The 25,038-nt window shown below is 35.8% G+C and overlaps 1 long non-coding RNA gene across 2 annotated transcripts; it reads left to right on the top strand.

The window, feature by feature from the left end:
* The first annotated feature begins 244 nt into the window (after window positions 1–244).
* Window positions 245–7,610, top strand: LOC145694260 (uncharacterized). Of its 2 annotated transcripts, XR_014132988.1 has the most exons (4): window positions 257–371; window positions 1,314–1,451; window positions 5,747–5,849; window positions 7,485–7,610. It is a non-coding gene; the product is annotated as an uncharacterized LOC145694260 (long non-coding RNA). The 2 variants fall into 2 exon arrangements; XR_014132987.1 differs by lacking the exon at window positions 1,314–1,451 and having other exon boundaries at window positions 245–371.
* Window positions 7,611–25,038: the final 17,428 nt, after the last annotated feature.

The raw sequence follows: 25,038 nt of genomic DNA, 5'->3' as shown, positions 1-25,038 counted from the left end.
TCAATGAATAATCCCTAAAAGTATGAGCGTCCAGCTTCTTCTGGAACTCAGACGGTCTTACGTATACTATATCCCTACATTCGAACGTAAAAATGAAGCATTAAGGATTTAGGATTAAAATTTTTGAATCCTATTTATCATTGTCTGAGCGTGGAAGGTTGCTTTTTTGTAGCCATTTTTAGCTATTCGCTTAAGCCACTTTTTCTCGTTGGTGTTGCCAACACTAAATGCGACTTTCATTTGTCTAAGCCCTCGTACGCAGTTGGTTAGAGGGAGAAATTTTCAAGGCTGTGACTCTAATACTATATTCCTCGCAAGAGGTTCAAGACAATTGTATGTATAAGTGTGGCGGACGCTGAACTTTATTCAAGGTAACGAAACTAAATATAGGTGAAAAGTTTTACGTTCACTGGAAGAAAATATAAAATTACGTATATTTCTTATGGATTATAACATAATTGAACCGCTGTATGCTACTCATGATACGTAACACATTATTAAATGAGTCCTAACACACAAAAAATCTTATTTTCTCTGTAGTCTTAGTTTGAGTGTAGATATTTAGAAACGATGAAGTTTGGGTATAACTACCGAAGCATCGTACCAACTTTTTATAGTTCCTTTTGCATGTTAAGAAAAGGTTGTAACCTAACCTGCGTGCAGATTAATCATACGGGTTGGCACAGAAATGCATAAAATATATAGCCTACTTTTTTCTCTCTGCATTCACTTTCTAAACCTTTAGCTGTGCACTTGCATTTCCTGGTGGATATTCATTTCAAGAGGTCTTGTGCAAAATAACCAACCAATCTGTGCTTGGTGGCCACTAAAATGAACGAGTGGTATCTAACGGAGTCAGAACAGACGCGGACTACACAGGGGTACGTCCGAAGAAATCACACGCGCCTGCGATGGTGGGTCGCATAAATGAGGATTGTGGAAAACTTGCTTTCACACACACATCGCCTCTTGGGTTAAGTTTAGAGTTACCCCTTCGCTTTTTATAAAAATTAGGAAAATTTACAGGAGAAACGAGGTAAGAATTGATGATTTGAAGTTTTTATGATTTTTAAGAAATGTAAGCTCGGCAGGAAAGATATGTTTAATACGCGAAAAGATATGTTGAAGTCAGTACTATTTCAGGAGCATGGTAGTTGTAAAATATGGCGAACAGGTGTAACGGATGGGATATTGCCCTGCGATGTAGCAACTTTTAATATTTTACGCAGTGTTTTTTATATGTTGCAAAGTGCAAGGGCACCTTAATGTATGCCAGGCTAATAATTTTAATGTTTTAAATATTTCTTTTGTAGGTTTGAAAGTGGAAACTGGAGGGGCAACTCTAAACTTAAGCCTTGCCTTTATTAATCTACCATAACTTAATGGGGGAATTTGTGCATATCAAGTTCGGCTTTAATTAATATATTTTCACTTAAATATGCATCTCACAGGTAAGAGCACACCATATCATGATTACTTACGCACTACCCTATTAAAATATATTGGATTAAGTTCCAAAGTTGATCATCTGTTGCTAACAAAATTTTGAAAAGGGTAAACTTTACAACGCCCGCTCCAGCAGGTATACTCACTCAGAAATGAGAAATTGCACTCTAATAATTTTATGAAAATGAATCAAAACTTACCTAACCTTAAGTTAATCCTTTCCTAACCCCTACCCTACTTATTTCTATCCTAATTTACTCTGGCCCACCGTACTCTACAATACTTTGTACAAGGGTCCTACTTATCGGTGCGCAGTTGGAGCGTGTCTCGTAAAGTTTACCCTTTGAAAATTTACCGGGTTAAAATGAATAACTTTCTTGTTTCTGTGCTTGATAATGAGATGTATTCCGAAGTTCGTCGTCCGCCTAGTTCTTGGCTAGAAGCTTAATAATTGTGTCCTTTCTGTTCCAAGGGTTAATATTTAATTCACATTTATTGCCGAGCGAGCGTTAGCGAGTGATGAAGTGTCGTGCTATTTCATCATCGCTCCACAGCATCCCATCCCTCTCGACAATATTCAAAATGTAATCAATGTGTTTGAGATCAGCCAGCATGCTCCTGTAACTGTTGCAGCTGAGGAACGTTATCAGATGTACCAGGGATACCATTTTCTTTCACCTGAATAGTTTCGATACAAGAATACTACCGCCACCGATCTGAACTATTTCCTGCTGGCAAGATGAATGCATTGTTTTATATGGTCGAAGATGCACCCGCACTCAGCCATCGCATATACGATCAGTACCTCATTTGTTAAGGTGACATTTTTACATACTTAGATCGTCCAATTACGGTGTTCCTTTGTGTATGTTAGTCATTATGCCTTGTGACAGATGTAGAGCAGAGGCACCCATGTAGGACGCTTGCTTCTGTATCCTACCGTAAGCAGATGGTTCTGAATGATGTGGATGTTCACAGTCGTTGTACAACCATTAAATTGGCAAGTGGTCTGTTGCACTGCGGCCTATTTATCCGCTGTCACAATATAAGCCAGCCGACAACATATCCTGTCATCAACTTAAGTGTTTCTTTCTCGGAACTTCTTTCAGTTCGTGCAGAGGCTTAGCAAACCGTGCTTATGCACCTCCTAAAGAAGCTGAGCTTAACTTATTTAATTATACAAGTAATGTACATTTCTTATTTTTTCTGATTGTACTTTAATGTGCATTATTCTTCGGTTTATCTGCTTGTAAGACACCATTATTTCTCTGTTCTACCATTTAACATTTGTTCTGATTAATGATGTCCATAAAACGGGATTTGAGCCTGTCTCGTTTCGTGAGCATAACTACTTCTATGTTCTGTCAGTAAATGCTCTAATATCGACATGCATTAACGGATATGAGGATGATCTTTTAAATATGTACTACGCTTTTCACAGTTTACAATTTACGTTTAAATATGAGTACTTAAAGCAGTATCTGGTTACACGGGTTAGAAGTAGCTTTATCACGGGTAATCTTTACTAGATTGGTTTGAAGCAAAATTACCTCCACAATATCATTTGCCATATAAATTAGATTATTCGATTTCTGACCATTGTTTTCTGAGAGCATAGGTTTCCTTCGGGTAGTAAAAACCATATTTTTTTATGATAATATTTATTACTTTTTATCTAAATAGAATTTTCGATGCCCGTTCGAAACGGGATTTCTACTAATTATTCTCTGCATGAAACTTATTTTCGTGCTGTGTAGTGATACAGCGAAGCAGCTCCTCATTTGGAGCTAGCTCCTTCGTTTCGACACCGACATAGCATCATTCATTGGTGGCAGTTCATTTTCCCCTGAATTTAGTTTTAAAGAAACGATTTCTATTTTTTTAAAAAAAGTTATTTAAATTTTAATAGCAATCAACCCATAATGTTTTTGAAACATTTTAGGTAGACAATATTAACATATAAAGAAAGACATTCATCATGCATGGACGTCGCAAGGCTCTACATGAATTGTCCGACAGATGGCTACGAAAAATTGCCCAAACAGAAGCGAATGTTGAAAATGATTACGACGAAACGCATAGAGCAACTACGTCGCGGAACAGCAACAACACAGCGAACCTTAGTGAGGTAGAAGGGTATTCAGGAAGCTCGGAAGGCGAACATGAATCATTTTTGTTCAAAGATGTAGACAGCCAACATATTGGTGAAGACGATACAGTGCCAAGGTTAAGCTCGGAAACTAACGAAGAAGAAAATGTACAACCAATATCACCGTCTATTGAGGAGGAGGAGGAGAAAAATGTAAAGCAAATATCATCGTGCATTGAGGAGGCCGAGAATGTACAGCAAACATCATGTACCGGTATTGAATACAGTTCTGAAACAAAAGATGTTCCTCTCCATTCACAATTAGCTTCTTGGGCTGTTGAGGAGAATATTTCTTTGTCCGCTTTATCTCGGTTGTTGAAGATATTACGGTCTCATGGCTGCAGTGATCTGCCATCAGACCCAAGGAGTCTGCTTCATACTCCGAGGAACGTAGTTACTCGAGATGTCTCTCCAGGTCAGTATTGGCATGCAGGCCTTGAGAAGGGATTAAGACGAGTTTTGTCCCGTAATCATTTACAGTTTGAAAATAATATTATGGATGTAGTCATCAACGTAGATGGTTTACCTTTGTCGAAATCATCCGGAAGTTGTTTCTGGCCAATTTTAGGATCAGTATTTAAAGACAAAATATGTTTTTATAATAGGCGCTTATCACGGAAATGAGAAACCTACTGACGTTAATGAATTTTTAGATGATTTTGTAACTGAAGTAATACAACTGAAGAGCTCGGGAATCAATTTGGAATAACAGATACATTACATAAATATTAAATGCTTCATTTCAGACACGCCTGCAAAATCGTTCCTGCTTAACGTTAAACATCACGGAGGTTATTCAAGCTGCTCAAAGTGCACAATACAAGGAGAATTTATCGAAAGAAGAATATGTTTTAAAGATGTCAATGCAAAAAGTAGGAGTGACGCAATTTCAAAGATAAAAGTGATGATGAATATCACTATGGTCCTACTATACTAGAAAATATTCCAGGTGTAGGACTTGTTACTAATGTACCCTTAGATTACATGCATCTTGTGTGCTTGGGAGTTGTCCGAAAGATCTTAAATCTTTGGGTAAATGGACCACTGCCGATCAGATTAAATGCGAATCAAGTTACAGTGATTTCAGGGAGGTTAGAATATTTCAGAAGCAGAATAACAGGAGAGTTTGCTAGAAAACCGAGATCTCTTCAATGGTTAAAATGCTGGAAAGCAACGGAATTCCGCCAATTCTTATTGTATACTGGTCCTGTAGTTCTCCAGGATATATTACCCAGAAGCATGTATATTAATTTCCTTACATTGTCAGTAGCTGTTGGGATATTATGTTGCGAGATTTATATTAATGATTATTGCACATATGCTCACGAGTTGCTGAAACATTTTGTGACGTCATTCTGTAAGTTGTACGGAGATCATTATGCTTCTCATAACGTACACGGTCTCATACACCTGGTTGAGGATGTTAGGAATTCTGGTTCGCTTGATAATTTCAGTGCGTTCTGTTTTGAGAACTACATGCAAATCATTAAAAAATGCATTAGAACAGGAGGAAAGCCACTGCCACAGACTACGATACAGTCTGTGTATTGTAGTCTGTGGCCACTGCAACAACTAGCAAACCGGTACAAGGAAATGCAGGAATCTGCAAAAGTGAATCAAACTCCCGTTCCAGCGTACAAAGTAAATGAAAGTACTTTGCATTATGAAGGCGCTTTACCAGACGATTGCTGCAATCCTCATTATAAAAGTGTGAGATTTCCCAATTTCACTTTGGTTGCCAATTCCAGTGATAGATATTGTATGTTAAGTGACACTTCTGTTGTTAACGTCACAAATTTCACGTTTAGTGCAACAAGTAAAGAACTTTTAGTTTTTGGTGTAGAGTTTGATAAACAAGATGCTTTTACAGTACCATGCAGATCGTCGTTATTTGGTATTTACAAGGTTAGGAATGTCAATAGAAATGCAGAAGTGTGGCGCGTATCGCAAATAGTAGCCAAATGTGTACTTTTACCTGATTGGATTGATAATGAATGTATTTCTTTCCCTTTGCTTCGTGTATGCTTCTTTATTAAAATTACGACTGGTGGTGATGTGAAGTCAATGAAACTACTTGTATTCATTTTAATACATTGTGGTATATATTTAAACTTACATTTATTTTGTCTTACGTTCGTTGTTTTTTCACAGATGTTGTTCGTGTGCACGCCTGCGAAGCTACGGATGCTCAAATTGTAGAACCGATCCAGCGCTGGCTGGTAAAGGCGAAACAAAGACAAATGAAGGAAAAGGAGTACGTATAAAATTCAGCTATTAAATTGAACATATGCACCTAACACTTCTTATCCCACAATAAAATTTAGACGGCTGAAAACAGTTTCTTAATGTGTAGAAGTAGGGAAGATAAAATACCTTAGATCTCAAGAAAGCAAAAAAGCGTATCATATATATCCTCATGTGTATAAGTGCCGTGAGTTCAATGTATCAACATGGCCCTTGACAAGATAATTTAGGAGTTACTTGTTATTATTTGTGCCTAAGTTAAAAGATGGTTTCTTAAGAGTGTTCATTTAACCATGTTGTTTCTTAAACATGTACATAAATTGTTACATTTACACGTATCTTGACTTCAAGAGTCCGAAGACGTACACTTACAAAATCAATATAATTACGGTCACCTTAAGGTGTGACAAGTTTTTTTTTCTTCTTTTAAAGAATAAGATATAGAATTTCTATAATCTATGCCTCCTTTAGCTGTGCTCAGTCTCGAATTGCTGCATGCTTTATTTGTGGTAGACAGCGTGGGGCTGTATTGCATGTAATATAGTGAGTTACAGAGACATGTTTACAGATTTTATTTGCCAGCATTAGACGTAGGCAAGATTTGAGGCCAACAGCAATGGCTCTACGTGCCACAGAAGCCGTCTCACAATCACTCTTTTGCGGACTAATTTCAATAATCGTATCAGCAGTTTTCATGATTTCCCCTCGGTGAAGCTACGATTTGATACTATTTATTTATATTTTTCGGGGGGGGGGGGTTGACATTAATGATCCGTGTTTCCTGACAATCCAGAAAGTATTCAGATACTTAAGCATAATATTGAGCGAGCTGTTTGTGAAATCACGCCACAAACCATCTAACAAACGTATACTGCAAAATCAGGTTGACAGGATCCGCTACTGCCAAGCAATTTTAGACAGGTATTTGAATGAAGTCATCGTCCATGCTTAATCGGAAGGATACAATTTACAATAAAGCTACAAACGTTCAATCATGCTGAATAGTGTTTCTTTGCGACTTTTAAATAGAAACCAGCCGATGGTTCATCCTTTCTGTTGAAATATTTAAGATTTGAGAAACGATTTTTATTTTTATTTTAAACGATTAGAATAAAAATATAAATATTACTTAGTGTAGCCTCTAGCACACGGTTTAGATGTTTAGATTTCAGTATTCCTTTCATACTTCACTGGGAATAAAATCTGAAACTATTTTTGCAGAACCTCGTAATTATTTATTCACGTAATAAGATCATTGTAATATTACAACTTTAAAAAAAAAGCAACCATGATGTCAAATTTTTAAAAAAGCACTAGCTATTGCTTATTCTTGCAAGGATTTTATCTCCTTTCAATAAACTTCATTTACTATGTGCTTATTTTGGAACTCTCTTTAAAGGAATTTGAACTATAAAAAGGTCAACATTACAGGAAATGTTTTCACTGGACACTTAAATCCTGTTGCAAGTTCAATTCAATTCAATGTTTTCATCCTTTTGATAATGCAGATAATTTGAGAATACTATGAGACGAGGAGGGTTCTTTTTTTCCATTTTGAATAGAAAACGAAATTTATGTTTAGATACTGTGAACTTACAAGCTAATCATTATTATTTGATTTATTATTTTTTTTCTTTTCTTAAAGAGACGTCAATCTGTAGCGACCCATTGTTTGGAGACCTTTTTGTTCCCCCGAGATGGATTCGTCACCAATAAAAAAAGAAGAAGAGTAAAGAAATGAAGAAAGTTATGTTTGTACTAATGAGAGGAGTAGATAATTTGAGTTTTTGTGTATAAGAATTATATTCTTATTAAAATTAGTATTTAAATATATTTTTGTCACTTTATTTTATTCTTCAAAAAAAATTGTAATGAGGGATTGTCAGCCGCGCGAATGAGAGAGTTAGTTGCGTGAGCGAGAGGCGTGGTTTCCCTTTCGAGGCTTCGTCGGTGGTTCTCGATCGGTTTGTTGTTAGTATGGTGAAGAACAAGGAGTTTGAATGCCTCTGAATGGGAAACCTATTTTGTTCGATTATAATGAAAACAAGAATTATTCTTAATAATTCTTTTGGCGAAAGTGTTAATTCAGATTGTGTTCTTTTTTAAAAAAGAGGAAAAAAGAACGAATTTTCTAACAGAAGTCTGGTGTTATTTTTGAAGATGATTAGACAAAAATATTTGATTGCTTATTTTTTGGTAATTAATGATTGAATAGTTATTTCAAAAAATTGAGAATTCAGATTATAGATTTGGAGATTTTTTGAGATTTTTCCCCGAATTTTATGAAAAATAGAAATTTTTTCTAAAAGGAAAGAAAATTCAACTTTAACTTGAATTTTACTGCGTTTATTAATTCATTTGGATAGACATTAATGAAACTTCACGATTTTTTATTTTTGCTAAAGCAACTTTTATAGGATTCTGTGTATTGAATGAAAATTTTGATGTAAAGGCGTGCTTTTCATTATCAGTCTAATTTTGCTTAAATATTTAAAATTTAGTTCTGGTAAATAAATTCTCGATTCAGTGTTCCGAATTATTTACCTAGGTTTTTTTTTTTTATTAATTGAAGTAATATTGTGGATATGTGGAAATCTAACGTATTTCTGCATATTCACAACCACCTAGTTATTTTAATAAAGATTGCTATTGAAATATTGACATTTGGTTTTTTCATTCTTTGAAATTTTAATTAAATTTGTCTTTTTTTATTTTTCCCATTTGGCTTTGAATACTAAGGGATATTGGATTAACTAAGGTTATATCGTGACAGGCGCTGGAGTAACGTTGCTTTCCGAAACAAGTCTTCTCTCCCGGGCTTGGCTGTTTGAGATTAAATCTACAGAATATTTTTTATTTTATTTTATTTTATTTTTTCGATTTGGTTTCATTCGAGTTGGGCTAGGGGGATAGGGACGGTTACATCAGAGAGAAGATAAAGACCAGACATTAAAATAAAAGAAAGAAAGAGTTATGTTCGTGCATTCATAATGCGGACCAGTGTTCTAGAAGTATCTCTTAAAGAGAACTTTAGAAAAGGATTTACCCTCGCACTGCTCTGCTCAAAGTAAAGAGTTACCCATTTATGAGAACTAAAATTATTTTAAAGTTGGGTATCGATACTGAAATTAAGAGAATGAAGTGTTTTAAGCGTAGATCAATATGAAGTTAAACTATACGTAAAATATGTAAAGTTAACGGTAAAATTATACTAAATTTACATAAATGTTGAAATTTCGGCAGGTCCGGATCCTCCAAAATCCCCTTTCGTAGCCACGGGGGCGAGGTGGCTCAGTGGTAGAGCGTCCTTGGTGCTTGGGGTCTTGGTTAAATCCCAGCTTGCGCCATGTAAACTTTGTTGTGAACAAACACTGTGCTCTGGTTTTTCTCGGAGTTCTTCCGTTTCCTTCCACTCTTCATTCCAGAATTTCTCATCATCACCGTCTCCTTTAACCTAACCGGAATAACCGTGGGATGTAAAACTGGAAGATTTCATTTCCTTTCGTACACCACTTCCTACCTGGTATATATTATGTTTGACTTACCACACACACTCACATTACCCTAAGACAGTGCTGTTCAACCTTCTTTTTCTCACGTACCCGTGGACACAATTTACCATCCAATTGTGTACCAGCTGTAGATAAATTAAATCGAAATGAGCTTATTAAATCTTCGGGGGTACGCGTACCTCTGGGGATACGTAATCCGAAAATAAGCATATTTTGAAATCAAAGCAGAACGTGCTGATTAAAAGAGGGACAAATAGAGAACCAGCAAACGGACAATCAGTGTACAAATCAAAAGACTATTTACAGGGGGATAAAGTGTACATTCCCAAAAAAATTAACATGGGAAATTTCAAAATATGCTTATTTACGGATTAGGTATCCCCAGAGGTACGCGTACCCCCGGTTGAATAGCATTGCCCTAAGGAACATTACTGACATGCCTAGTACATTCCTGGTACATGCCAAGTAAATGTGTCAAGTACATACATGGTACGTGATATACACATAATAGATACATTCCTCGGTATGTGTCATGCACGTACTTTTGGGCGGAAGTAACCTTATTCCTTACATGTGTATTTCACATGATTGCTCTATTCACGTACCTATCATGTACATTCCAATGTACCTCGAGGAACATTCTTCACACATGACCAGTTATGTACTTGTGTTGGGTGAGTCCTAGCATCATACTTGGTAAGCTTTACGTAAGCTAAAGGTCAAGACAGTTGGTTCAATGTCCCAAGACATATTGTTAGCATATATGCAATACCATTTCTAGAATTATTTCGTTTTCTCCCACATTCTCATTTCACCAACTGGTTCTACAATAATTAACGTTCACTAATTTTTTCTCATTTTAATCTAAAGAGCATAATCATTTTCAAGATTTGTTACAAGGTCAAGCGTTCTTGATATTTAAACTACCTTCAAGTAATATTCCTTACACGTGTTATATTTCGCGTTCAATAGTTTGGATGAAAACGTGTCAATTTTTTAAAACTGTTTTATCCTCAATGTTAATTTCAGAGATGTTGTTTATTAGTCTCCCTTACTTTCACTCCTTCAATATACTATAATTGCTTCCTTCAGCAAAACGGATTATAGTATCAAACGATTTATAAGTTTTAAGCACTTCTGGTTAAACTGTGAGAACATATTTTGTATGGGAACTTAAAACTCTTAATTCTCACACAAAACCTTCTGGTTAATTTCCTGAAAGTAAACAAGCCATGATGAAGATGATCATTTTGGGAAAATTCACTCGATGACACTCGTCACCAAGTAATGCTCCACAGCGCCGGTGTCACAAGGTTTTTTTTTTTTTTTTTACCCCTGGAAATCTTTATCCTCTTCTCGGTTTCTGGTTACTTCAAAGAAAAAGTCAGGATCACGTTAAAAATTGTTAAAATTGAATATGATCTCTCAATGTATCCACTCACTTCGCGCAAGATGGCATTATGTCCGAAAATTTGATAGGGAGGTAATATTTTCCAAGGAAATTTATACCCTCTTTCGGTTCTTGGTTACTTCAAGACAATGTCAAATGTTATATCATAAATTGATATTACTCCGTGTTGTCTCTTAACAGACGCTATGACTGTCACTCTTGGCAAAATGGCTTTATATCTGAAAATTTGATAGGGAGGTAATATTTTCCTAGGAAATTTATAACCCCCTGTCGATTCTTGGTTACTTCCAAGACAACGTCAAATGCTACATTGTAAGTCGATCTCTGAAAAGGTGTACTCACTTTGACCAATATAATTTTATATCTAAAAAAAATCGTGTAAAATGTTACATTTTTCTAGGCAATAATTTATTTGTCCCCTTTTCAGTTCATTGTACTTTTGTAGGTGTTGTCTGACGTTGTTATATTAAGTAATCTGATTTTGCATTGTCTCTTATAAAACATATATTTTGTTTCGTCATTATACCCAAAAATGTTGCCCCATGTCGGCTACTGGTTAGGTCAAAGATACAATTACATAGTACATTACAAAGTGCTGTCATTATATGTTATCAATTCGAATACGTTATCATATTGGAAAATATGGTTTTATATCCGAATATATGGTTGGGTTGATGTAAAATTTTCTTAGGAAATTGTTATTTCGGTTTCTGGTTGTCTTCATTACAGTCAAAATGTTACAAAAAATTGTCAATATCACTTTACATTACCTCTTAGAAGACACATTTATGCTGTGCCCTACTTCCTAAAGATATACCACATTAACTTGATCTCTAGTCTTCCGTTGCAAGCGCTGCTATCGGCTGAAGGAATTCCACTCCCTTTCTCTCGCTTACCAACAGCTGAACCCTTATTGGCTCAACGCGTGGGTGTGTGAGGGTGTAAGCTTTAGTTCGCATTTTTGACACGGCTCAAGACATGTTGGCAGCACAATAGTCGAAAATGTGACATTCTCTTGGCAACTACTTAGTTTACAGGTCGGTGTTATAATATACACTATTTATTATGATGTTTTGGAGCTGACTACGGCTAGTATTCATCAAGCAAGTAATGGAGGACAATCACCGTTTCAATTATTTGACCTCGAAGAGGCTAACTGAACACAATGTGTTAACAGACTCACTCAGTTTATGCTATCACACTTTCGATCCACATTTTTTGCAAATACATTTTCTAGGAAGTTATTATTGTTGCTGTTGGTTTTTGATTACTTGAAACACAACCGACATTTTGAGTCTCTATCAGCTTCTGGCTACATCAGAGACAATCTCTAGCCTTACAGAAATTATTAATATCATTTTATAATAGCTTCTGTATACTTACTTCGTACCTACCTAATTTCAATGCGATAGTGTGACACTCTGAGAGTTCATGGTTACTTCAAACACAAAGTCAGTTTTACGATATTAATTAATATAATTTTATATTTTCCCTTTAGAAATGAAGTCACTTCGTTTGCTCCTGGTTTCTAATTATCAGATTCTTTTTCAAGAAAATCATTACCTCCCTCTTCCATTTGTGACTGTTTCAAAGATAATGCCACATACTAAAATATTAAGCAATATCATTGAATATTTATTTCAGCTACAGTTTCTTTCTATCAACAAATCTGACAGGTGAGCTAAATTCTCAAGAAATTATTGCTCCATATTTGTCTGTTGTCGCGAGTAGTAAATCAGATGGAACAAAGACATCAACGCTAAGAAGATTCTCTTAGTTTAGTATTTTGTTCAGCTTCTACCAAACAATTTCATGGCAGTAAATATTTTCTACTTAACACGTTGGCCGCCATGTGCATAATTCTGATGCACAAATAGTATGGTGCTAAATACCGCGAAATATGGCTTGGCGGCTAACGTGTTAATTTTTATTCAATTTCGTTTTCCGGTTAATTTAAAATCAAAATAAATAATTAGAATATTAGCTGAAGCGAGTGTCACTGAAACTTTTCTAATTGCCTTTTTATGTTTCTGTTAGTCTGACCATCTGTCCTCCGCTTCGATAACTAATAAAACTTATCCAATTGTAGTGGAACTTGGTATGTCTTAGGGGCGTCATTTACGAAGGACAGGAGAGGGCAATTGCCCTCCAAGAGTTTGAGGTATACGTTTATTTAATCGATTATCTACTAATATACTAATACAAAACTAAAAAGTATTATGTCGGTGGTGTTCTTTCCCTTCCCCCCCTGCTAAGTGAAGTCTGAAATAACGTCCCTGATGTGTCTTCTTCCTATTTGGAGAAATAACCTTATTTGCGGTTTCAATACATCATGAATAAGACAAAGAAAGTAGATAAAATCCCTCCGTGTTGCAATTCTGCACATGCTACTCCATTAAATCATTTTGGAAATGCAATTAGGTTTATTTATTTGTTAACTCAGTAATTGTTTATATTTATTTACCAAATGTTTATATGTTATTTATAATATTCAACTTAGATTTCAATCATTCGTGTTAATTTTTCAAAAGTTTGATTTAGTGTTACACCACCAGCGAACAAATATAAAACTGGACGCCTAATTTAATTATGAGTAAATACATATTTTGAACTACAGCGTGAGGTATAAGTTGGTTAACACCCCTGTATACACGAACGGCTTGGCGTTCACACTTGGTTCACGGGGCATGTTGTTCGGGTAGGTAATGGACCATATTACATAACATGGTTTCCATGGCGGCCATCTTGGAAGAGACCATCTTTGATCCAACTTTGAATTTTGAAATGGGAAGGGGGGCATGTGGAGAATCATTTGACACGAGCTCGATCTCAGGGAAACAGGAAAAACTCAGATAACACGGAGTAGTATCACTTTATAATGTAACATTACCTTTCGTCTTTGAAGTAACCAAGAACCGACAGGGGAGTGTATATTATTTCCCAGGAAAATATTATCCTTTATCAAATTTTCGGATATAAAGCCATCTTGCCCACAGTGAGTGCGTCTGTTTAGAGACAACACGGAGTGGTATCAATTTATAATGTAACATTTGAGATTGTCTTTGAAGTAACCAAGAATCGGCAGGGGGATATAACTTCCCTAGGAAACATTACCCCTTTTTCAAATTTTCGGATATAAAGCATCTTGCCCAGAGTGAGTGCGTCTGTTAAGAGATAACACGGAGTGGTATCAATTTATAATGTAACATTTGACATTGTCTTTGAAGTAACCGAGAACCGACAAGGGAGTATAAATTTGCTAGGAAAATATTACTTCCCTATCACATTTTCGGATATAAAACCACCTTGCTCAAAATGAATGGATACATTAAGAGATCACATTCAATTTAAGCAAATTTTGACGTGACTTCTGACTTTTTCTTTGAAATAATCAAAAACCGACAAGGGGGTAAAGACTTCCAGGGGGTAAAGATTTCCAGGGGTAAAGAAACCGGTGACATCGGCTCTATCATATGTATAACACACGCATTTGCACTGGGCGGCAAAATCTGTTATAACTATACTAAATATTTCTTGTTGGAAACCGACTTCATGACGAGTAGGTTCATTAGTTAAATTGACTAGCAAAACTTGACTAAATTGACTAAGCTGACCTTCTATTTGAATTGAATATTACATTCATAAATCACGTTTAGGTCGTATTACTTTAAGGTCACATGGACAATACCAACGCAAATGGTGAAACTAGTCCCAGCATGAATTGCTTCACTGTTGTCAAATACAGGAACTCAATTCAGCGAACATCTGTTACATTTAGTTACTTATCACAGTTTTGATATCGTCGTATGAGAACCAAAGGAACGTAACTCCAAAAATGGAATTTTTGTTTGCTTGGATTATGAACGTAATTCTCAAAATCCCACTTTGTGTTATTTGTGTGCTATTGAAGTTGAGTTTGTCATTTACTTGTCTGCTATGCAATAATGTGTTTACCATCTTATTAAAACATTTGTTTGAAAAAACGTTTTTCCCTCTCTTCTGTAAACCTACGAAAATGGAGTTCCGTTCGTCTGGTTCTCAAAGGACGGTATGAAAACTAGTTTTGTCTTCGTCACAAAGAAATTCCTTATCATTGAAAGATGAAACATTTTTTTTAATTACTTTCAAGAGTTGAAGTAGGAAATCAAGAAATAAAGATAAAAGAGCTACTTGCACTGGAATTGCAAACTGATATTGAGATTGAAGCTCGATATTGAATTCTATAAAAAAGGATTACCATCCTTCCTCTGCAGGTGTATTTGCTTCATGTTTCACTAACATAATAGATTATTAATTAAAGAAAAAGGCACAACGAGATTGTATATGTAGTGTTTAGACCTTTCTGAGTGCGAGTGTTTTTCCTTTCTCTTTGTTGTTCATGATGGAGTAGCATACTTAATATTGTGGCTTTTAAGATTTGTTCTTTCTGGAGAAAAAAGAGTGGCAAATAATACTATTGCACTGGGTGGCAAATTGCTTAGGGCCATCCATATATCCTGTACTTATTGTTTTAGCTGCAATTTATTGGAAAAGATCTCAAATTACTCTCGGTACTTTTGGTTTCAAAGTACAGATCTCATTGCTGCTTATACTCCTAACAGAACGACAAAATTATGGTTTAATATTGCATTCTATAGAACTATTGAAAATTTCCTTAATAATAAGTGCCCATGTTCGTATGTTTCTGTCACAAGCCCGAGAAGTCCAGTGTTTCTTTCAGGCATATATCAGGGGAAAAGTTTTGTCCGCCCTCTAGAGGCGGATCTAACCCGGGGTCGGGGGGCATAGGCACCAAGTTTTTTGAGTGACAAAAATAATGGAAGCTACTATTTATATATTTTTGAAAGCTTATAGTAAACTCATGATATATCTATCATAGTCTGGGTTTTACCGCCCGCCCCCCTCCGCAGTTTTTACCTTCTAGATCTGCCATTGTGACTCCCGCTCCCCTCCCCGTTGTTTCGCAGTTAAGATACACTAAATTACATCTCACTTTTCTGCAGGGCACATTCTTTAAAAAATAGTTTCCTAGTGTAACCCTCTCATAATTTGATTTTGCCCCCTTCTTCCAGGACAAAATTTTCTAGAAGAAAATCTGATCTAATCTGCATTAATTGAAACTTGACAAAGCAAGCTTTTACCATTCTGCTCAACATCTACAGATGACTTTTTTCATCTGTTTGTGTGTTTCCCCTCAATAAGTTTTATAAAATTTATAAGGTTTTAATCAAACTTGGTTTATAGTGTTTTCTTCGACGCTTAGGAAATAAGTTTATTGTTTAGGGTTTACAATGAGGCATTATGTAGCCTGCAAGTTACAAGTTTTCTCATATACATTATATGATCATAAAACAATTTTCGAATATATATTTCGTTAAAAAGCAAATCTATACTTTTTTTTTTTTTTTGAAACAAGATGGCGTAACTTTTCTTTAAGGCTTCTCCATAATTTTCATTGTTTGAGGTTGAAGTCAGTCAATGATCAGAAGGGGCAAATTTAATGTCAACTTGGGAGGTTTCGTAGTACGTAATACGATCTTTTTTGACGCAATATCGCGTATTGGAATATCGCGCAATAACCCTGTATATATACACGAGGGTTATTGCAAATATTTTTTTTTCCTCGAAATAAAAAAAAATGAAATACGTAAATGGAAGGTTAGTTAATATGTAAACATTACATGTAGGGAGATGGACGAACACACTCGCACACCACTATAAAGATATAGCAGTAGAAAAGAGACGAAAAAAAAAAAGTTTGTCGTTTCAAACGTGTTTCACTGTCAATTGCAACAGTACACAATAGTACAGGGAAGGAACACGTACCTGTGACATTTTAGAGTCCCTCGAAGTAGTCTCCCAAAGAATTCATCACACAGTCATGGAATGAGCGTAGTTTGTAATGTATTATATGTTTCAGGATAAATTTCGGAAGAAATTCTCAGATTTTAATGAAAAATAACATTTTGAGAGAATAATGATTCCTATTAGTTGAGACTGAAATCGATCAGGTGGTGAAAACCTCTAACTTAATAATAATAATAATAATAATAATAATAATAATAATAATAATAATAATAATAATAATAATAATAATAATAATAATAATAATAATAATAATACTTTCATCTTAAGCACCATCAGTAATAGTGGTTTCTGTGGCAGTAGCTCTATTCTTCACCCCTCTGCATTCTTTGAGGACAGGGGCGCACACAGGCGATCCAGCGGGTCCATAACCCGTCCCCACAAAACAATTCGCAACTCAAGATAGATTTCTACAGTTTCTCAATAAAACTTCATTTGTTTAACAAGGAAATGATCTTAGACTTAATCTGTACTCTTTCTCTCCTAGTTCTATCACTTTTTCTTAAAATATAGGTGGAAGTATTTTACAATTACTCGTCTTTTCGGCTGCAGAATAATACGTGTTCAATACTACATAGACGTAGTAGCTTATAGTATTAGAACCCAAAGCTTGGATCTCTCCCAACAAAAATTTCTGGGTGCGCGCCTGATCTTTTTTTATTCTTATTCATGCGTTTTGCCGCAAAATACAATTTTTAACACCAGAAGAAATTTTCCTGGCACACTCAGTTTAAGCACTAACTTCTGAGACACGCGGTATGAATAAATAAAATAAAAACAAACAAAGAAGAAAACAACTGGACTCCATACTGAAAAAGAAACTTATACATCCAATTTATTTCCTAGAAAAAGAAAAAAAAGAAAAGATGAGTATGACGCAAGTGTTCTTCCCCGAAATAGACCCATTAAAGAATTTAAAGCTAATTTTGGAAGGAGGTTTCCATGGCTGGAGTGGGAATTCCAAAATACAGCGATCATAATAGATTCATTGACCTCACCTTGAAAATAAGTAACCATTCTTAAAGGAAACATCACGGGGAAACCCCTGAAAGTGTAAAGAAATGAATGGTCTTAGTCAAATACCGTTAAGAGCCATGTGACAACAAGTACTTGTGACAAAACATATTGTGTTAATCTTGAAAGTATAGAGAAAGAAGATGCCATTATAAAGCAGCGAAAAAGAGTACTCGTACTTTTGTTGTCGTTTTGATATAAATGAATAGGATAGCAGGAAAAAACTGGCCCTAAGGCGCATTTGGAAACATGTGGTTATTAACCTCCCAAAGTACTCTGTCTGACTGATTTTCAAGACGTAGTGGATCACTAGCAGAATAAAAGGAACATATTTCATGAAAAGTTTCTGGTTTGGCCTTAGAGTGTGTAAATATGAAATGAAATTTTCTATGTTTTACGTCCCACAATTATGCCGGCTAGGCTAAAGGAGAATACAATGAAATGAAAAAACTGGGAGAACCCCGAGAAAACCCACGCACACGGTGTTCGTCCACCATAAGGTTCACTTGGCAGAAGCTGGGATCGAACCAAGGACCTCATGAACCAGAGGTGAACGCTCTATAAGTGAACCACCGCCTTAGGATATTATACAGCATGTTTAGAAATTCGATGACTAAACTCCGTGATATAATTCCTAACATCAAACGAAAGAGTAAAGTTTTAATAATTTGTCGAAAAACGCGTCTTTTCAGTTTCCGAAAATTTCAAATTCCACATTTTAAAACATCTTGATTTGAAAACTATGGGACCCATTGCAAGACACATTAGAAGTAAGCAATTACACGGGAACTAGTGTTCGCTCTATCTAAATGTGCATGGGGAACGGTGGCTCAGTGCTTACCTCTCGTGCTTGGAGTCCCTCGTTCGATCCCCACCCAAGTAAGTTTGCAGTAGACAACATCGTGTCCGTGGGTTTTCTCCTACATTCTCATTCCATCAATTCTTCCAACATCGTTTATTTGTCTCCCTTAGTCCAAAGGCGTAATCATGACACATTAAACTGAAAAATTTCATTTTCTAAATATCCATGTTTCAGAATCCCCCAGTACCGGCGAAACAAATGCTCAATTAGTACTTAAAATGTATTTTTGTATCTAGTGGCCTATGCAAGGGAGTTTCAGTGTTTTTACCCCCCCCCCCCATTGAGCAAAGATATTATGCAATAATAAACATTTACTCTATAAAATCTGTACAAATGCTCGAAATTATACGAATGTGAGAGCTTAAATCCACACTCTTGATAAGCTGTTCCGTACGCCGCTTCCACTACCCAAACTTCCTTTATACAATTCCGTTTCACAGATCCCGGAAGATAGTAAAACACGAATATTTAGATAGAATACATACTAAACGTAGTTTCTCTGTAATTGCTTGATCCGCATGCGAAATGTCTCATAGCAGGATGTTTTAAAAGTTGATGTTTCTCGTTTTCGGTGGTTTGTAACTGAAATAAGACGTTTTTCGACCCACGTATAAAAAAATAAGTTGCTATTTCTTTCTACACTCAGACGAAAAAGTGTAAAATTTTTCTCAGGCCAGTCACCGTAAGTGAGGTTTTCGTGGGTTTTCTTCATTCACGCCAGGCAAATACCGGGATGGTACCTAACCTATAGGTTCCGGGCCACTTTCTTCCTTCCCTTTCATCGGATAGTGGGATCGCCGAGAGACGTCATCTCTCATTCGTGACAGGCTAACATGACCATAGATGCCGAAAGCCCAGAAATCTAATTCCTAATCCTAATCCTAGTGACGGGCTAACATGGCCATAGATGCCGAAAGCCCAGGAATCTAATTCCTAATCCTAATCCTAGTGACGGGCTAACATGGCCATAGATGCCGAAAGCCCAGGAATCTAATTCCTAATCCTAATCCTAGTGACGGGCTAACATGGCCATAGATGCCAAAAGCCCGGAAATCTAATTCCTAATCATAATCCTAGTGACGGGCTAACATGGCCATAGATGCCGAAAGCCCACAAATCTAATTCCTAACTCTAATCTTAATCCCGTTTCTTCGTTTTTCTTTCATTTTTTTAATCTATTGACATTCATTTTCATTTAACATCGATTTCCTGGCTATGCGACTGAATCGCTTAACCCTTTTTGGTTCTGGCATTTTTTAAAGGTAAATTATAGACTTTCAGTCAAGCGATTACAGCATCATCCCTATTTGTCGTAGGATCATGGTTCATATCTCGTTTTTTTTTTTTTTTCACAACAGAGCAACCTTCCAAACGGTACCATTCACATTTCCGGAGTTTGGAAAGTTTGAGAAATCGGGATTTCTCTCTGATTTTTTTTTTCAATTTTGAGCCCCTCTGGACCCCTCCCCCCACTGTGTTAACGCAGATATGAAAATCAACTGAAAAATACTGATGGGTGTACTAAATGTGTGTACAAAATTTCAAGCTTCTATCTTGAATAGTAAGGCGGGAAAATATTTACAAATGATCCGCACAATGCCCTTTGAAACTCTTCTGTGATAGCTTCCTGTAGTTCAGCTAAATTGCGTATGTGATGTTGATACACTTTGTCCTTTAATGGGCTAAATTAGAAAAAAAGCAGGTGGTGTGAAATTGGGAGATCGAGCTGGCCACTCCAATGCCCCACGTCGACCGCTGCACATGCTGTTCGAGAAGCAACCGTTCTGCCGTTCTGTCTGGCATACACTAACGGTTCCAGTGACCGTTATTACCATTCTCAGGATACACAGTGTTGCCATATCGAAATATTTTGTCCGGAATTACAAATATTACAGTCAGTCAAATACAACTATGGGCCACCCTGTACAATTATCAATAGGATATGACCCATATTCATTTCCAATGAGATTAACTAGTCCTTCCTCATAAAATGTGAGAGTGCTAACCATTTAGTGAGAAGAAGGGTCTTAAGTTGCGTTGGACATACACATTGTATTCAATTAATGAAAATTTTACAGGGATTTAAAGTAACAGAAGGAATGGAATTGGTTACTACCTCATTAAGAGATATGAGTGATAGTATGTGTAAGCCACTTGGGAGAGAATGAATAATCGCCAATTTAAAAGCTCGTTAAAAATATCTAGTTGCAGCTATAACGAATAATAATGAGATCAGAGAAGAAATTACAAGTAATTGACTTCAAATGCATATTAGTACTTGACAAAAATTCTTACCATCGCGACTAATATGGACGAACTTAAAACGGAAAACTTACAAAAGCACATATTTCTCGTAGTAATCTATTGACGGGAAAGCTGATCATTAATGTAAAGGGATGAACGCAAGTTAAAGATATCCTGCAATAAAGTCTTAGAGGCAATTTCTGGAGCCAAAAGAGACTCCAATGGGTGGATGGAAAAGCATAACACAATACTCCACCATATTAGTACGTCACTGATATCAAAAGAATTATTGCATAAAAAATGCTAAGAGGGGTGAAACACGGCACTCATCTGAGAAATTCATGAAAATGAACGTAGGCTTACCCTTTCACATTTGCGTAATCATTTATCATTGAATAGTAAAATAAATTATTATACTTTAAAAAAATTGAGCCTATATTTGACGTTAATGTTTCGTTTATTTTAAAATTGCATCTATTTATTATGTATGGTGTACATTATTTTGTTCTCCGCAATTAAGTTAGACATTACCTTCAAAAAAATGTACATTTTTTTATTCTTGGATTTTCTGTTTCTGGAATAAAATCTTAAAACTACAATGCAGCACATAAGAGACATTTATAAAGCACTGGCCTGTAGTAAGAGGTCAGGAAATATTAATAATAGCAGATGTTCATATAGAAAGTATGTTTTAATCGTATAGGTAGGGCAGAAAGTGTGTAAATATATGCAACTTCAACCTATCCTGGCTGCCGTTCCGCCACAGTAGACCGGGTAGTTGAGAGTCTACTGTACATGATTTCCATTTATATTAGAAAGCTGAAACATCGTCAATCAAAATAAGGTATAAAACACTTCTATGCCAGTTGTGCAAGACTGCCGATCGTGGGGGGCTGGGGCCCGGGCCGGGCACCCCAATGCTCATGTGGGTCCCCATGTATTTTAATTGTTATATGTATTTATATGTATTTATATGTATTTTAATTGTTATAATATTTTTTATGAATATACAATATTTGGCATAATTTGAATTCAATTTGTCTTAAAATCCTCATATATGCCTTCTTAGATCCTTGTCTACAACCACACATCTGAATGCTCCCAAAGTAACAGAGAAATCAGCGCTCTTGCACTTGTAAATATTAAGTTACAAAGTTACATGTAAAGTTGGGGCACGGTTACTTGAGAATATATTAAAAAAAAAAAAAAAAGCCAAACAAATTCGTTCTTTTAATGACACTGCTAGATTGAATCGCAGTAAGTGCACTCAAAGGCGCTAGATGGCGGCATTTGCATTGTGATTTTCCATGCACGGTATACAAAACGAAGAGTCTCCTCTTTGTTTCCAGTGACGTTCTGTGATATCGCTTAGAAGGTTTCTTCGAGCAACTTCCTTAATTGCTATTGGCTTCTCCTTTCTCAGCATTGGTTTCTTTCCTCTATTCACAGCAATCAAAACAAAACTGTAAGGAACGGAAAATAATATGAACAAAGTGATATCACTAAATCAAAATAAACATTAATGCTTCACTGGGTTTATTCCAAAACAAGGATTTTTCCTTTTGTATACGTACAAACAGGAAAAACAATTGAATCATAGGAAACAATGCATTAGTTTGTCTGGAAAGATTCAATAACTTAATTATTTCCAAAGAAAAAACAAAAAACAAAAACGAAATGAAAAGGAAACAAAACACATGAAATTCACATCTCACTATGGTAGAAATTTCGAAAAGGAAGTTATTGAGACGTAGCCTAAGAATGAACAAGGATAAATTCTACAATAATGTTAGAGTTTAATAATAAATAAATAAATTCAAGGATCACCCATCTACTAATCGATAGATCCGAATGAACTGAAGGAAATGGTTGTAAATCCTCATGCGCAGTTTCCGAGAAAATCGAGGAAAACAAATTTTTATGGCCCTAAAAAGTGTATCATTCGTCGCCAATAATACCTGAAAGTGTTTATGCCGCTGAAATAGAATATTTATTCATGGTCTTTATATGTAAGAAAATAGATTGATTAATACTGTTAAATAGCAAACTGTAGCAATTGTTTGTGTTGCAACGGTGACACACAAACTCTTAAGGCTCCTTTTATACAACGCAATTGTTGCGCGAGTTTATATGTCGGGTGAATCAACGAATATTGATTAAATGGTGCTATTTATTCACCGCGACACCGTTCTCCGATTCAAGAACGAATCGCTCGAATCTATCTCGGAGGACAGGGTAATCGGTGTGGAAGAAAATGGGCGTATATGGGGCTATTTATGCATGTGAGATTTGTCGCATGAGTTTGCCAGTGTAACCACTGTCATGTGTCATATTTCTATCTGATGTTGTATTAAATAAGAACAGTTGAATTGTGCGATCTTGTCACTTGTCACTTGTAATTTGACCGTATGTTTTCTTCCTATATCTTCAGTTGTAGGTTTATGGTCGCTTGAGTACTACTACTATCGCATACAGCAACTGTTTCGTGAGGTATATACTGTTCGGACAGTTTATATTATAAATACAATTTGCGGCAAACCTGAAGGCTTTGTTTACTAGTAAACTTGTTTACTAGTAAACTTGTTTACTTCTAAACTTAAAACGTTACACGAGTACAACCGAAGTGAAAACATAGATATAAATGGTTGTACGATTTCTGTCGTGCGTGATCCTCGCGCGACAATCGTATTGCATAAATGTAACCTAACAGTTTCACATAGTCCCAACATTGACACATATACTCCTAACACTAATGTTGCACATACTAGTTGCAAAGTTTATTGTTCATAAACTGTTTTAGTTTACGGAGTCCTTACTATGACAAATCAGTACAAAGGCCTAAATTAAAATGAACATACCTTGCACAAGGATTTAATGTAATCAGCCGATAGTTTAAGATTGGGGTTGTGAAGTGAGTACATTCCCCGAGTTCCTTCAGTGTTACTGCTGACTTTCTTGACCACAGTTCGCAACTCCCTTCTTTCAACTACTTGATTGTTCTTAGACCGCTGGAGTGAACACCACATTGTCAACACCATTCAAGTGCTGGCCAAACACAACATCCTTTTCATTTCGAATAATGTCTCAGAGGAACCAGCAGAGTTAGAAAAAGTGTTAGCTTATATAACGAAACCCCTTGAAAAATTCTAATATCGAGTGCCATTTCATTATACTTTGATAACTATCGGCATACTACATGCAAAATATATTTGAGGAAACGAAAACTAAAGCTACCTACGAGACATAAGTTGAAGCTGTGTGGTCCCGAATCAGTCATGAAAGTGGTGTCTGGTCTTGAATTTTATCACGAAAATCCTGTCTCGTCTCGTCTCGTTTCAGTTTACTTTTTGAGTTTTACGTCCTCACACAACACAAAGGTTATGAAGGAGAGGATCGCACTGTCATATAACTAACATATCTCTACTCTTAAAGGAATTTCGAGATATGGCCCATTTTATTATAATAATTGGTGCCCTCACCCTCTTTTCGTCCCACCTTTTTCTTCCCTTCTAACACAATCATCAAAAAACGCTGGAACACGTAAATTAACATGTCTCTACTGTTATGGAATTTTGAGATATGACAGTATTGTTTTAACCATTAGAACCCCCACCTGTTTTTCTTCCCACCCTTTTCTTTCCTTCTAAGGGAAACATTTAAAAAAAAACACTGAAGCGCGTCCTTAATATTTTAAATAAAAAACCTAAAAACAAATTTTCATGCTTCTAACCTTAAGGGATTTCGAGATATAGTCATTTTATTTTTACAATTGCAACTCCCGCCCTTTCTTCTTCCCTTGTAAGGAAATATTAAAAGAAAAAAACGCTGAAACACGTCTTTAATTATTTAAAATGAAATTCTAAATGTCAAATTTCATATTTCTAACCATAACGAATTTCGAGGCACGACCATGCAATTATAACAACTGTAACCCCGTTCTTTTGCTTCCCATTTTTTTTCTCTTCTGCAACAAATATCAAAAACCAGTGAAACACGTGTCAAATAATTTTAAATGAGAAGTTCAAATACCGAATTTCATTTATGTAACCGTAAGAGATTTCGAGATATGGATATCTTATTATAATAATTATAATCCTCGCTTCCTTTTCCTTCTCAGCCCTTTTGTTAGCTTCTAGGTCAAATATTAAAAAAAAAAAAAAAAAAAAAACGATGAAACACGTGTTTGATCATCTTAAAAATTTAAATGACAAGTTTCTATATCAAATAGTATGTCTCTAACATTCAGAGAACCCGACGTATGGACATTTTAAGGCAAGAACTGCCACCCTTT

This window comes from Thermobia domestica, chromosome 9, assembly GCF_964235325.1.
Source record: "Thermobia domestica chromosome 9, izTheDome1.hap1.1, whole genome shotgun sequence".
NCBI lineage: Eukaryota > Metazoa > Arthropoda > Insecta > Zygentoma > Lepismatidae > Thermobia > Thermobia domestica.
Note: the sequence above shows the minus strand (reverse complement) of the source record. Positions and strands in the feature narration are given on the sequence as shown.